Source organism: Bos mutus, chromosome 21 (assembly GCF_027580195.1).
Source record: "Bos mutus isolate GX-2022 chromosome 21, NWIPB_WYAK_1.1, whole genome shotgun sequence".
Taxonomy (NCBI): Eukaryota; Metazoa; Chordata; class Mammalia; order Artiodactyla; family Bovidae; genus Bos; species Bos mutus.
Genome location: NC_091637.1, coordinates 33,783,736 through 33,797,783, shown reverse-complemented (window position 1 = coordinate 33,797,783; position 14,048 = coordinate 33,783,736).

Below are 14,048 nucleotides of genomic sequence, written 5' to 3'. Positions count from 1 at the left end.
CTCTGTGGTTTTCTGCATGTGGCCTGCCGGCCGGGATGACCAGAGCTAGGTTGGGCTCAGGGGACACGCTTGGGATCCATCCTTGGCAGCAGAATGTGGAAAGGGCAGCCACCACCTTGTCAGGACCACAGCTTGACCGAGAGGGCCTCGAGCCCCCGGTGGAAGCCCCATAGGGTCTTTCGGCACCAAGCCCTCTGCGTGGGGAGAGGCCCACGACACACTGGGGGAGGGGCCCCCAGCATCTCATCCTCCACCACCACCCACCCTCCCTTGCTCTCAAACAGTCACCCCCTCCACCAGCCACCTGCCCCCTTCTCGCATATTGAGCGCCTACTGAATGCCCAGCCTATGGTGGAACAGAGTGCACATTAGAGTCAGAGACAGTTCCTGCTCACAGGGGCTGGAGGGGGTGCACCCCCCAACATGAAAACATTCCCTACCTAGTGAGACAGCCTCTGGGGGCAGTGGTGGAGCCCAGGAAGGGAAGGGAGAAGAGCTTACTTGGCAGAGGCTGGTGGAGGCGGTGGCCCGTTCGCTCCTGTCCTGGCAGCAGTACCCTGAGCTTCTGGACCCCAGATCCGGGCCGGAAGGAGCAGAGGAAGGCACTTCCCCTGCTCGTCTCCTCCCACAAGCCCTTGGAACACCTTTGCACCCACGCCTGCCAGCTCCCTTCCTTCCCAGGGCAGTGACAGTAATGACAAAGGGAAAGAAACTTGGCCCAAGAACCCGGGCTGGGAGTTTCAGGGCCAGTTCTCCTGCCCACCGGCTGTGTGACTTTGGGCAAGGCCTGCAACACCTCTGGGCCTCAGTTTCCCCGTCAGTAAAATGGGAATGCTCTCCTGCCTGGCCCACATGTGGCATGGAGAGCCCGTGAGCTACTCCTGCAGGTCAGCTGCAGGGTGTTAGGCCACGTCCAGGTCCTTGTGGTCTCTCCCACCTGCTGCACTCAGAGTCCTCCAAGGAGAAGGGGGTGCCCCCTTCTGGCTCTCACACTGGTCATGCCTCAGGACCCCCGGAGCAGGTAGGCGCTCCAACAGGGTGGAGAGGGCCGTCTTCCTGGAGCCATGCTGTGCTTCCAGAAGGCCCTGGCCCCAGCCCACTGGAGCCCTTGAGCCATTCACCAGCCCAGGCAGAGGACAAGTGGAACATGGCTACAGCCCCTCTCGCCTTCCCTCACTAAGTCTTGCTAGGGTTCGACTCTTTCCCGACTCGGGGGGAGGGCTGTGGCCCTGCCGCTCTCCATCTGGAGCTGGATGGCAGGACTGAGAGGGGGTGCAGGCAGAAGCCTGCCTTCCAGGGGTCCCGTTCTGCCACAGCCTGTACCCCTGTGTGCCTCCAAGACTCTGTCCTGACTCCAGCCCCACCGCTCTCCTTCCTAGGTGCCCCCCAGGAGGGCAAGGAGAGTTCAGACAAGGTCACCAAATTCCAGACTGTCAGAAGGTCCCAAGAGGTAGAGTCAAGAGTCCCCAGTTGCCACGTCAGAAAGCTGAAGCCTAGAGGAGCCTGTCTGAGGCCACAGGCTTCAGCCGATGCTCAAGGGAGGCTCCTAGGGAGGCCCAGTGCTCCTGGGGAACGGGGACTGGGGGGCTAGAGGGTGAGGATGAGCGAGACTGCGGCAGGAGGAGCAGAAGGGGAGGAGGCGCAAACCACCTTCAAGCCTGAACCAAAAAAAGGTTATTCCTTGGAAGCCGCCTTCCAAGAAAACAGTGTGGGGCTTGCTGGGTGGTAAGGGGCTGGGTGCCAAACAGGTTCCCTCTTGGTCCATGGCAATGCCTGTGTGCCAAGCCCCTCCTCTCTGCGTTGGGGGTCCCTTGGCATCTGCGCTGGCCGCACACCTGATGCCCACCCCTGGGGCCAGCCTCCTGAGGAAGGTTCCTGCTTGCCTGCTGCTTCAGACTGAGTGAGGTTAACGACGCCTGCCCTTCCAGCTCGGGGCAGGGGCATCACTCCCCAGCTCCCACCAAGCATCTCCCCTTCATGGTCAAGATACCAAAGCCCCGTTGGCCACCCTCCAGACCTCTGAGCCCTGCTGGTCATGCCCAGGGATGGTCCCAACACAGCTACTCCTCACTGTGGCCAAGTTGGGTACACACCCAACTACAGCCTTTGTTGGGAAGCCCCACCTCCCCATAAACTCCTTGCTGCCCCCCAGACTGAGTCCTACAGGCAATGCCCGTGGGCAGGATGGGCACCAGTCAGCTAAGGAGAATGAGAGGCACTGCCCACATCCTAGAAACTTCACTGGGGAATCAAGGATTCAGGTCAAGAGAGCAGCCAGAACTCAGGACCCAAGGGCTCATCTGACACACATCACCCTGGAAATTGCAGCAGAACTTTCTAAGAATGAGAAAGTCCTAAAAAAGCTTCAGCAGAGAAACTCAAGGCATGGAAGACAGGGGAAGCAGGTATGGACTTTGGTTCCCATTTGCCCTAGCTAAGTGAAATCATTCTTTAAAAAAAAACAAATTAATGTAATCCACTTTGAGCCCCTGGTTACCAGGTGGGAAATTCAATGCCCTGAGCCATTTTACTCTCATCCTAGAAGCCTCAAAAGGCCCAGAACATCAGAGAGGGGCCTGTGGTCTTCAGTCCCCTCTAGTCATGGCATGCAGGCTTGATGAATGAACCCTCAAGGGCAGGTATCTCTGCTTCCTGCAAAGCCTAGGCACAAGGCCCCACGCAGCATGTCCCTTGAGGTTCATACATCCTCAGGGCATCGCCAGTAGCAGGACATTGTCCTTGCTACTAACTCCTCCCTCCTTTCCTCTTCCCATTTGGGACAACCTTCCATCACCCCAGGACTTCCCTGGTAGCTCAGACAGTAATGTGTCTGCCTACAATGCAGGAGACCTGGAGGTTCGATCCCTGGGTGGGGAAGATTTCCCTGGAGAAGGAAATGGCAACTGACTCCAGTAATCTTGCCTGGAAAATCCCATGGACAGAGGATCCTGGTAGGCTATAGTCCATGGGGTTGCGAATAGTCGGACACGACTGAGCGACTTCACTTTCTGTCTTTCCATCACCCCACGGTGTGCCTTGGCTCACAGAAGCCCCCACAGATCTGGACCTTGAGGTGGGGGAAGCACAAGGACCTTCGGGGGTGGAGAGAGAAAAGGGCCCGCAGGTGGAGACCACTAATGATGAGGGTGATGACGCTTAACTTCCTGAACTGTGAGCCACTGACAGCGGTGCCAGCCGAAGTGTGAGAGTACGAGTCGCTCAGTCGTGTCGAACTCTGCGGCCTCATGGACTGGAGCCCACAAGGCTCCTCTCTCCATGGAATTCTCCAGGCCAGAATACTGGAGTGGGTAGTCATTCCCTTCTCCAGCAGATCTTCCTGACCCAGGGATCAAATCCAGGTCTCCTGCATTGCAGGCAGATTCTTTACCATCTGAGCCACCAGGGAAGCCCTAGCCATGCGCCAGGCTCTCCCACAAATGCTATACAAAAGTTATGCTACTTAATCCTCACAATGACCCTATGAGGAAAGCACTGTTATTATTCCCATTTGGGAGATGGGGAAGCTGAGGCCTAGAGAATCATATGACTCACCCCAGTTCCCTCAGCTAGTAAATAGGACAGCCAAGATTCAATTGCAGGCAAATTTCTGGAGGCAGGGGTGTGGCTTCCATCAGATCCTCAAGGCATCTGAGACCAGACAGAAAACCATATGCCTGTGCTTTGAAGCAGAGCCAGGGCACCGTTCAAACCTTCATCACCTTCCTCCACAGCTCTCTAGATTCATGACTCCTAGAAACAGCAGCTCAAAAAGTGGCTGGGCAAGAACAAGCATAATTCCTCTTAGAAGTAGTGGAATTCATGTCTAGATTGTTCTTTATGGGAAGGGGAAGGCATAGACAAAATAGACAACCCACCAACTGGTCTAGTCAAGAAAATAATACCAAATACGAGGTTAGAAAGGAAGTAATAACACAGCTATGAAGATGACTTTTGAAATTTAAGAGAATAGTACATGCATTTTTCATGCTTATTAATAAGTGTTTCACCATTAAAAACAATATTCTAGGAATATATTTGTAAATTGCCAAAATGGACTCAGTGAGTGAAAGACCTATAACTACAGAAGAAATTTTACAAATTTCTCTAAAAAAGATACAAGATGTAGAGAGTATTCTTATGAGTTCTTCCAAACTAGAAAAACAGGTCATTTCTATTTCTCTATTTAAACTTTTCCAGAGCGTAGGGGGGAAATGATGGATGAGTTTTATGCATCCAAATGGATTTTATAAAGTTCACGTACTCCTGACACTCAAATCTGACAAAGACAAGTGTCCTCCCTACTGACCTTCATGATGATAACCACAGACAAGTTTTACTTCGGCAGTGTATACAAAACCCTGGATAAAAGGCCAGCAAATGAAATCCCGTTATGGTGTTGCCTAAAGAGGTTAGAGGCGCCCACAATTGACCAACACCCAGTGTTTGGTATGCTTTCCTGGGCCCCAGACTTGTGCTGGGGCAAACTGGACCCGATATCTGGCTCCAGGCAGTTTGGACCCAACATTCCCTTTGTACAGTCCTAAGTGCTCCTCTCAGGAAGCAGAGAGAATAAAATGGAGCAGGTGTGCAAAGCTTGCAAAAAATACAAAAAGGCTACAGTTTGAATAATTGCTGCTTGCTAGAACCTTGAAGTCAGCTGAAATACATTAAGTTGATAATTTGTCACTTCTTTTCCTTTTTGAGAAGTTCTCAAGTGTTTGTTTGTTTTTAATAAGTTACTGTCTTCTTTTCTCCCTGCTGGGGTTGGCCACATCTGATTAAATAGTCAAGTCCTGGTTGGAATTCCTTCTTTTCTGTATCAACATGTATACCCAAAAAAAACCTGGGGACAGTGCCTGTGGTGACCAGGGCAACAGAATCCTGGATTCAAGGTACTTGATCCAAGTGGCAGGGTATCCATGGCAGACAAGAGAAGGGACGCCTTGGCCTCTGTCTGGGGTTCCAGAAGGCTAGGAGCTTCTCAGCCAGCAAATAGGAGTGTCACTGCCCTAGGAAGCCACTAGATGGCGCAGGACTCTATTTCCAGGATGTGATGTGCTAAGTTGCTTCAGTCAAGTCCAACTCTGCGACCCCATGTACTGCAGCCCGCCAGGCTCCTCTGTTCATGGAATTCTCCAGGCAAGAATGCTGGAGTGGGTAGCCATTCCCTTCTCCATGGGATCTTCCCGACCCAGGGATCAAATGTGGGTCTCCCACATTGCAGGCAGATTCTTTACCAGCTGAGCCATCAGGGAAGCCCCATTTCCAGGATATGTGACATCAAAGTCCATTTCTGACTCACAGCTATTACATCTTTCACTTTTAAAATATAATTCAGATATATTAAAGAATAATCCACCTACAGTAAAATTCACCCATTTTAGGCATACATTTTGATGAGTTTTGACAAGTATGTGTAGTTGTAGAAACCCCCCACCCCAATCAGGATGTAAAATATTTCCATGACCCTTAAGTTTTCTTATGCGTCTTTGCAGTCGATTTTCTACCTCCACCCACATCTCCCGGCAACTGTTACTCTGCTTTCTGTCCCTACAGTTTTGTCTTTCCCAGAATCTCATATGAATGGAGTGATTCAGTATGTGGCCTTTGGTATCTGTCTTCCTCCACTTGACATAATGCTTTTGAAACTCATCCATGTTGTATCAACAGCTTGTTCCTTTTTATTGCTGAGAAGTATTTCATTGTGTGGACCACAGTTTGTTTTTCCATTTATTTCAGAAATTATGTATTTGGGTTGTTTCTGGTTTGGGGCCATTACAAAAAACAAAAACAAAAAAACTGCTGTCAATATTCACATACAGGTCTTTGAGTGGGCATACATTTTTTTTGGGGGGGGGGTGAATACCTAGGAATGAGGCTCTCAGTCATATAAGTGTATGTTTAACTGTACAAGAAACTGCCAAACTGTTTTCCAGAGTGGCTATTGCTCCACAAAGTAACTACTGCCAGCACTTCATACTGTGTGTGTGTGTGTTTTTAAACCATTCTAGGAAGTAAGTACTGTTATTTCATTGTGGTTTTAATTTTCATTTCCCAAATGACTAATAATGTTGAGCATCTGTACACATACATATTTTCCATCGTATCTCATGTCTGATGAAGTTTCTGTTCAAATCCTTTGCCCATTTTTAATTGTCTGTCATTACAGAGTTGGAAGAATTATCTGTTCTGGATACAAATACTTTATCAGTTAAATGTTTTGCAAATATTTTTTCCCAATCTGTGGTTTGTATTTTTATTTTCTTACTAGTAATTTTGGAAGCACAGAAGTTTTTAATTTTGATGAAAGCAATATAATCAAGAGTTTTTTTCTTTTATGGATTGCACCATTTATTTTATCTAAGAAATCTCTACCTAAACAAAGTCATATTCTCCTCTATTTTCTAATATAAATACATAGTGCTATAACTTCCAAGTGCTGCTTTAAATTTTGATAAGTTGTGTTTTCACTTTCAATTAATTAAAATATTTCTAATTATTTTCATTTTATTCTTTGAATCAGTTATTTAAAAATGTATTCTTTAATTTCCAATTATTTGGGGATTTTCCAGATATCTTTTGGTTATTGATTTATAGCTTAATTTTATTATGAAGAGAGAACATACTTGCATGAGTTTAATTATTTTTAATTTGTTGATTCTTGTTTTATGGCTTAGCATATGGTCTAACTTGGTACAGTTCCATATGCCTTTAAAAGAATATATATCCTGCTGTTGTTAGGTGGAGTCAACCCTATAAATGTCATTCAGATTAAACTGGTTAATAGTGTTATTCAAGTTATCCATATCCAAGTGGATTTTCTGTTTAGTCACTCATTCTATCAAATATTGAGATTTGCCTATTTCTCCTTTCAAGTCTATCAATTGTACTCGTATGTATGCTGATGGTCCATTCTACAGGTCATCACTTTGAGGCCCTTTTTATTCTTGATGAACTTGACCTCTTTTTCATTATGAATTGTCCCTCTATTCCTGGAAATATTCTGTTTCCTAATCTACTTTGTCTCATGTTAATAATGTTCAAACTACCACACAATTGCACTCATCTCACACACTAGCAAAGTAATGCTCAAAATTCTCCAAGCCAGGCTTCAACAGTGTGAACCATAAACTTCCAGATGTTCAAGCTGGATTTGGACAAGGCAGAGGAACCAGAGATCAAATTGCCAACATCCACTGGATCATCGAAAAAGCGAGAGTTCCAGAAAAACATCTATTTCTGCTTTATTGACTATGCCAACACCTTTGACTGTGTGGATCACAGCAAACTGTGGAAAACTCTCCAAGAGATGGGAATACCAGACCACCTTACCTGCCTCTTGAGAAACCTATATGCAGGTCAAGAAGCAACAGTTAGACCTGGATGTGGAACAACAGACTGGTTCCAAATCAGGAAAGGAGTATGTCTGGCCTGTATATTGTCACCCTGCTTATTTAACTTATATGCAGAGTACATCATGCAAAATGCCGGGCTGGATGAAGTACAAGCTGGAATCAAGATTGCGGGGAGAAATACCAGTAACCTCAGATATGCAGATGACACCACCCTTATGGCAGAAAGAGAATAACAAGTAAGAGCCTCTTGATGAAAGTGAAAGAGGAGAGTGAAAAAGTTGGCTTAAAACTCAACATTCTGAAAACTAAGATCATGGCATCTGGTCCCATCACTTCATGGCAAATAGATGGGGAAACAATGGAAACAGTGTCAGACTTTCCTTTTGGGGGCTCCGAAATTACTGCAGATGGTGAGTGCAGTCATGAAATTAAAAGATGCTTGCTCCTTGGAAGAAAAGCTATGACCAATCTAGACAGCATATTAAAAAGCAGAGACATTACTTCATCAACAAAGGTCTGTCTAGTCAAAGCTATGGTTTTTCCAGTAGTCATGTATGGATGTGAGAGTAGGACTACAGAGAAAGCTGAGTGCCAAAGAATTGATGCTTTTGTTGTGTAGGAGAAGACTCTTGAGAGTCCCTCAGATGGCAGGGAGATCCAACCAGTCAATCCTAAAGGAAATCAGTCCTCAATATTCATTGGAAGGACTGATGCTGAAGCTGAAACTCCAATACGTTGGCCACCTGATGCGAAGAACTGACTCAATGGAAAAGGCCCTAATGCTGAGAAAGATTGAAGGCAGGAGGAGAAGGAGACAACAGAGGGTGAGATGGTTGGATGGCATGACCAATGCGATGGACATGAGTTAGAGTAGGCTCCGGGAGTTGGTAATGGACAGGGAAGCCTGGCGTCCGTGGGGTTGCAAAGAATCAGACACGACTGAGCGACTGAACTGAACTGAATATAGACACTTGAGCTTTGGATCAGAGCATGTCCTTTTTTTTTTTTTTTACTTTTACTTTTAACCTACCTAGGTCTTTATATTTAAAATGGAGTCCTTGTACTTCAGGTGTTCCACAGAATTTTCGTCCCACTGTTTGCTTTCAAAGGTCCCTGCCTGCCTCTTCCACGGAGTGGTTCCCTCTGCGTGCTCTTGCTCGCCCCCTAGTGGTACACTGCTGTTGCTGTTTCTCGGTCCTCCCGGGTCCAGCCTCACTCACTGAGCCTGTGTACCTGGGACCCACAGGGTGCCCCTTGGCAGTGTTCCTGACCCTCGCCTTCGTCTTGGGCAGGAGAATCTTTCCTGCACGCCCCACAGGGATGAGAGGGGGCGCTGACTTTTATCCTCCCAGAAGCAGTGGATCTTAGTTTCTGCCTCTCCTCCAGCAGTGTGCTGCGTCCCGCCATCTCCCCGCCAACACCCCAGAGGCTTTTAAAATTATCTTTTATTGAAGGATAGTTGCTTTACAGAATTTTGCTGTTTTCTGTCAAATCTCAACATGAATCAGCCATAGGTATTCATATATCTCCTCCCTTTTGAAGCTCCCTCCCATCTCCCTCCCCAACCCCAGAGGCTTTTAGAGAACTTCCTCTGGGAAGGTGAAGCCTGCCTTCCCGCAGCAGCCAGTTACCACTTGCACATGTGTGCCACCAGGGGGTTCTCTTCCCTCTCCCACTACTGCTCTGCTTCCAGTCTTCCTCCTGGGAAAGAGTTGAGCGTGGGGGTGGGGCAAACTCCCCCGCCCTCCAGCATGCTCTCCCCAAGGCAAAACCGTTTGCCTGTTTGGAATTCAGTTCTCTTGGTTGCCTATGATGATCTCAGTTCTCTCATGGGTTTAAAAAATTACAGTTTCGCAGATTCCTGGCTTCTTCTTGTCCGAATGGGAGTGACATTTTCTTGCAGCTTTCTTCATCCTAAGAGGAAGTGAAACCCCTCTTTCATTTTTACATGCAAATAATCCAAGGGGTTTCCGGACACTAAATGCCCTCTGACTCATTCCTAACCTTTTGTCGGGTACTTTTTGTAACTTGTGTCTCACAGGTTTTCTCATTTCCCCACAGCTGTGTTTGCTGTCACTTGAATGGCTGGCATTTACTGAGCCCCTACGATGTTTCAGTACCAAGTGCCTTGGCCCATTTCGAACCCTGATTCGTCTCCTTTTCTCTCACACCCACATCCAGTCTATCAGGAGATTCTTTGGCTCTATCTATAAAATATCAACTTCAGTTCAGTTCAGTTCAGTTGCCCAGTCGTGTCTGATTCTTTGCGACCCCATGGACTGCAGCACGCCAGGCCTCCCTGTCCATCACCAACTCCTGGAGTTTACCCAAACTCATGTCCATTGAGTCGGTGATGCCATCCAGCCATCTCATCCTCCGTCGTCCCCTTCTCTTCCTGCCCTCAATCTTTCCCAGCATCACGGTTTTTTCCATTGAGTCAGTTCTTCACATCAGGTGGCCCAAGTATTGGAGTTTCAGCTTCAACATCAGTCCTTCCAATGAATATTCAGGACTGATTTCCTTTAGGATTGACAGGTTGGATCTCCTTGCAGTCCAAGGGACTCTCAAGAGTCTTCTCCAACACAACAAAAGCATCATCAATTCTTTGGTGCTCAGCTTTCTTTATAGTCCAACTCTCACATCCATACATGACCACTGGAAAAACCATAGCTTTGACTAGACAGATCTACTTACTAGACAGAAGTAATGTCTCTGCTTTTTAATATGCTGTCTAGGTTGGTCATAGCTTTTCTTCCAGGGAGCAAGTGTCTTTTAATTTCATGACTGCACTCACCACCTGCAGCGATTTGGGAGCCCCCCAAAATAAGTCTGTCACTGTTTCCATTGTTTCCCCATCTATTTGCCATGAAGTGATAGGTGCCATGATCTTAGTTTTCAGAATGTTGAATATTAAGCCAAGTTTATCACTGTCCTCTTTCACTTTTATCAAGAGGCTCTTTAGTTCTTCTTCGCTTTCTGCCATAAGGGTGGTGTCATCTGCATATCTGAGGTTATTAATATTTCTCCTGGCAATCTTGATTCCAGCTTGTGCTTCATCCAGTAAGTGTCCAGGAGTCTCCGGTGGAGGCGTGGGTGGGCAGTGGCCTGCTGCAGAGCTAGGGGCACTGAGTGTAGCAGTGCATGCAAGCGACCTTTTGAAGGAGGTCACCATTATCTTCATTACCTCCACCATAGTTTGGCCTCAGGTCAAATAACAGGAAAGGAACACAACCCAGCACATCAACAGAAAACTGCTTAAAGTTTTACTGAACACGGCCCTGCCCATCAGAGCAAGACCCAATTTCCCCCTCAGTCAGTCAGTCTCTCCCATCAGGAAGCTTCCATAAGCCTCTTAACCCTTCTTCATCAGAGGGTAGACAGACTAAAAAATATCAACATACCAGTTCAAAACTAAAAACAGACCTAACAAGGGCCCAGCCATTGCATTTATCCCAGAGAAACGAAGACTTACATTCACAGAAGAACTTGTACACAAAAGTTCATAGCAGCTTTACTTGTCATAGCCAAGCCTGGAAACTATTCAGATGTCCTTCAGAGGGGGAAGTGTGAGACCCACTGCGGTGCGTCCACACCACAATACAACACTCAGCAAGAAAGAGGGTGTTATACCACACCCTGTGGTATACTGTTATACCACAGGACAACAGTCAGCAGGAAAGAGGGTCAACTGCGAACACATCAACACCTGGGGTGCATCTCTAGGGAGTTCAGCTGAGTGAAACAGCCAACCTCAAAAGGATACATACTGCAGGACTCCATTTATCTGGCAATCCTGAAGAACATAATCATGGAGATAAGACTACAGATTAGTGGCTGTCAGAGTGAGCAACAGGAAGGAGGGGTTTGACTATAAAGAGGTGATGCCAAGGACAGTACCATAGAGCATCTTGATTGCTGTGGTGGTTACTCATGTATAGCCTAGATGTGATTCAATTGTGTAGAGCTATACACACACACAAATAAGCACACATATAGCCAGTGAAATTTGAATAAATCTGATTGATTATCCCAATGTCAATTCCTTGGTTTTGATAGAGTTTGGTGGTTATATGAGATGCTAGGGTGGCTCAGGGAGGCAGACATGGGACTTCTCTGTGCATTTCTTTGCAGCTGCCAATGAATCTACAATTTCAAAATAAAATAATAAAATACACATAACTATAATCTAATTCCTTCTAATCGCCTGCCCTGCTATCAGCATGGTCCAAGCCACTATCATCTCTTGCCTGGATTATTACAATGGCCTCTTAATGGGTCTCCATACTTTTACATACAGTTTACTCTCAATAGAGCAGCTTTTATAATGTTAGGCAGTTTTTGTCATTTGTGGAAATAAATGAAGACCAGCCAAATGGGAAAAGCAAAGGTTATTTTTTCAGAGCTTGCTATAGAGCAAGGGAGTCAGCCACCATCGCTTTGTCCTGGCAGAGACTCAAAGACAGGCAGAGGACTGGAAAGCTCTATAGTGAAAAATGGAAGGAAAGCTTCAGGTGTGTACTGATTAAGGCTACTGGCAGTCTCCAGCTTTCAAATTGTGCTGGAGCTGAAGAATTGATGCTTTCGAATTGCAGTGCTATGGAAGACTCTTGAGAGTCCCTTGGACTGTAAGGAGACCAAATAATTCAATCCCAAAAGAAATCAACCCTGAATATTCATAGGGAGGACTGGTGCTGACGCTGAAGCTCCAGTACTCTGGCCACCTGATGTGAAAAGCCAACTAACTGGAAAAGCCCCTGATGCTGGGAAAAAGATTGAAGGCAAAAGGAGAGCCACGGAGAATGAGATGGTTGGATGGCATCACCAACTCAATGGACATGAGTCTGAGCAAACTCCAGCAGATACTCGACATGAATCTGAGCAAACTCCAGGAGACAGTGAAGGACAGGGGAGCCTGGTGTGCTGCAGTTCACAGCATCGCAAAGAGTGGGATGCAACTTAGCAACTACTCCGGCACCTAAGACATTGCTTGGTCTAATGTAAGGTGAGTGCCCAAAACAATTTTTTAGAATGAATATGGGATTATGTGTGTATGCAGGTATACTTAATGACATCTCTTGCTTATTGGGTGCTTGGAGTTTACTGGACATTGTGCTAAATGCTTTCATATATTGCTTTCATATATTTTTACTCTTCATAGCTCTCCAATAGGGTATTGGGTTGGCCAAAACATTCATTTGGGTTTTTCCATGAGATCATATAGAAATACTTGAATGAACTTTTTCACCAAATCAATACTACCAGAGCCACTTACTGTTCAGGTAAGGTAATCCCAGGGGATATAGTGACCAGAGTCCCAGAACTTCTCAAGAACCTACATTAAATGTTTAAAACCTGAAAGTCTGGCTCTAAAATGCAAAAACTACAGAACAGCCCAAATTAATAAATGTTTTAATCAAATGTCTAAAAAATGTCATCAATTGTTAACTTATATCATTAATTTGTGTCAACTTCTTTAATTATTAAATGTGTAGTATTCATAAGAATTTCATTCTATTTGTAAATAATTTGTAGATTTTTTTTTTAACTCCACAAGTACTTCCAGAATGTAAATGAATGCCCACGGAGTGCGGAGAACCCCAAGGAGTGCTGAGAACATGCAGATAATTACACCGTGAGTGAATTACTCTTAGTCAAATAATTTCCAAGGCAAACTTACAAAAATCACTTTGTGTTATTTTATGGTAATATGTTATATTTGACAATTCTGTGCATTTCAATAATTGATTTGGGGGAGATACCTCATCCTAGAAAGGTCTTAAACTGCCCTTTGATATAATTGGCTCCATTTTGCAGATTTAGCTCCATGATCTGCAGTTTCCTTGTTCCTCTCTCTGGTCAATCTCCCCCAGTTCTCCTGGCCAAACCCTCACATTATCCGGCCTCCCACATCCCTCCTGACCCCTCATCCCTGCTTCACCAACCCTGGGCCTGGGTGCACACAGGGGTGGGTATGTGAGCGTGTATGGGAGCAGTTGGGTAAGGTGGGCATCTCCCAGGCCTGCGCCCCAGGCTCTGGTTCTACTCTTCACTTTCTCTCCACAGCAGCAGCTCCTTTGCCCCCAAGATCCTTCCCAGCCTTTGAAAGCACTTCCAGGAGAAAACCAGCTATCCCCCAAACTGCCACAAGACGGTGCCACAAGCTCACGACTGGGCTTCTGCTAGCTCCTTCAAGGAGAAAAAACACAGAACAGGACAAAGTGTCCCAAGAGACAGCTGGGTGCCCCCACCGCAAGCATCTTCTGTTCCCCTCAGGTGTGACTCTGGCCCCTCCAGGGTGACCCTCAGGGCCCTGTTTTCGCCCCTGTGGCAGGTACCATGGTTTGGCTCCTACCTCCTTGCTGTCCGTCTCCCTGTTGCTTTGTCTCTCCTTGTTCATCTTCCAGCATCCCTCTCCATCTGTCTGTCTCTCCCTGTCTCCCTTGGTCTCTCCTTTCTTCCTAGCTTCACCTGTGCTCTGTCTGTCTTCATCTTCCTCAGCAAATCTAATGCTGCTTCATCTTACACAACAAGTCCATTAAAAAAAAAATTAATGTGTGTTTATTTATTTGGCTGTGCTGGGTCTTAGCTGAAGCACGCTAACTCTTAGTTGTGGCATGCGGGATCTAGTTTCCTAACTAGGGATTGAACTCTCGCCCCCTGCATAGGGGGCTTGGAGTCTTAGCCACTGGACCA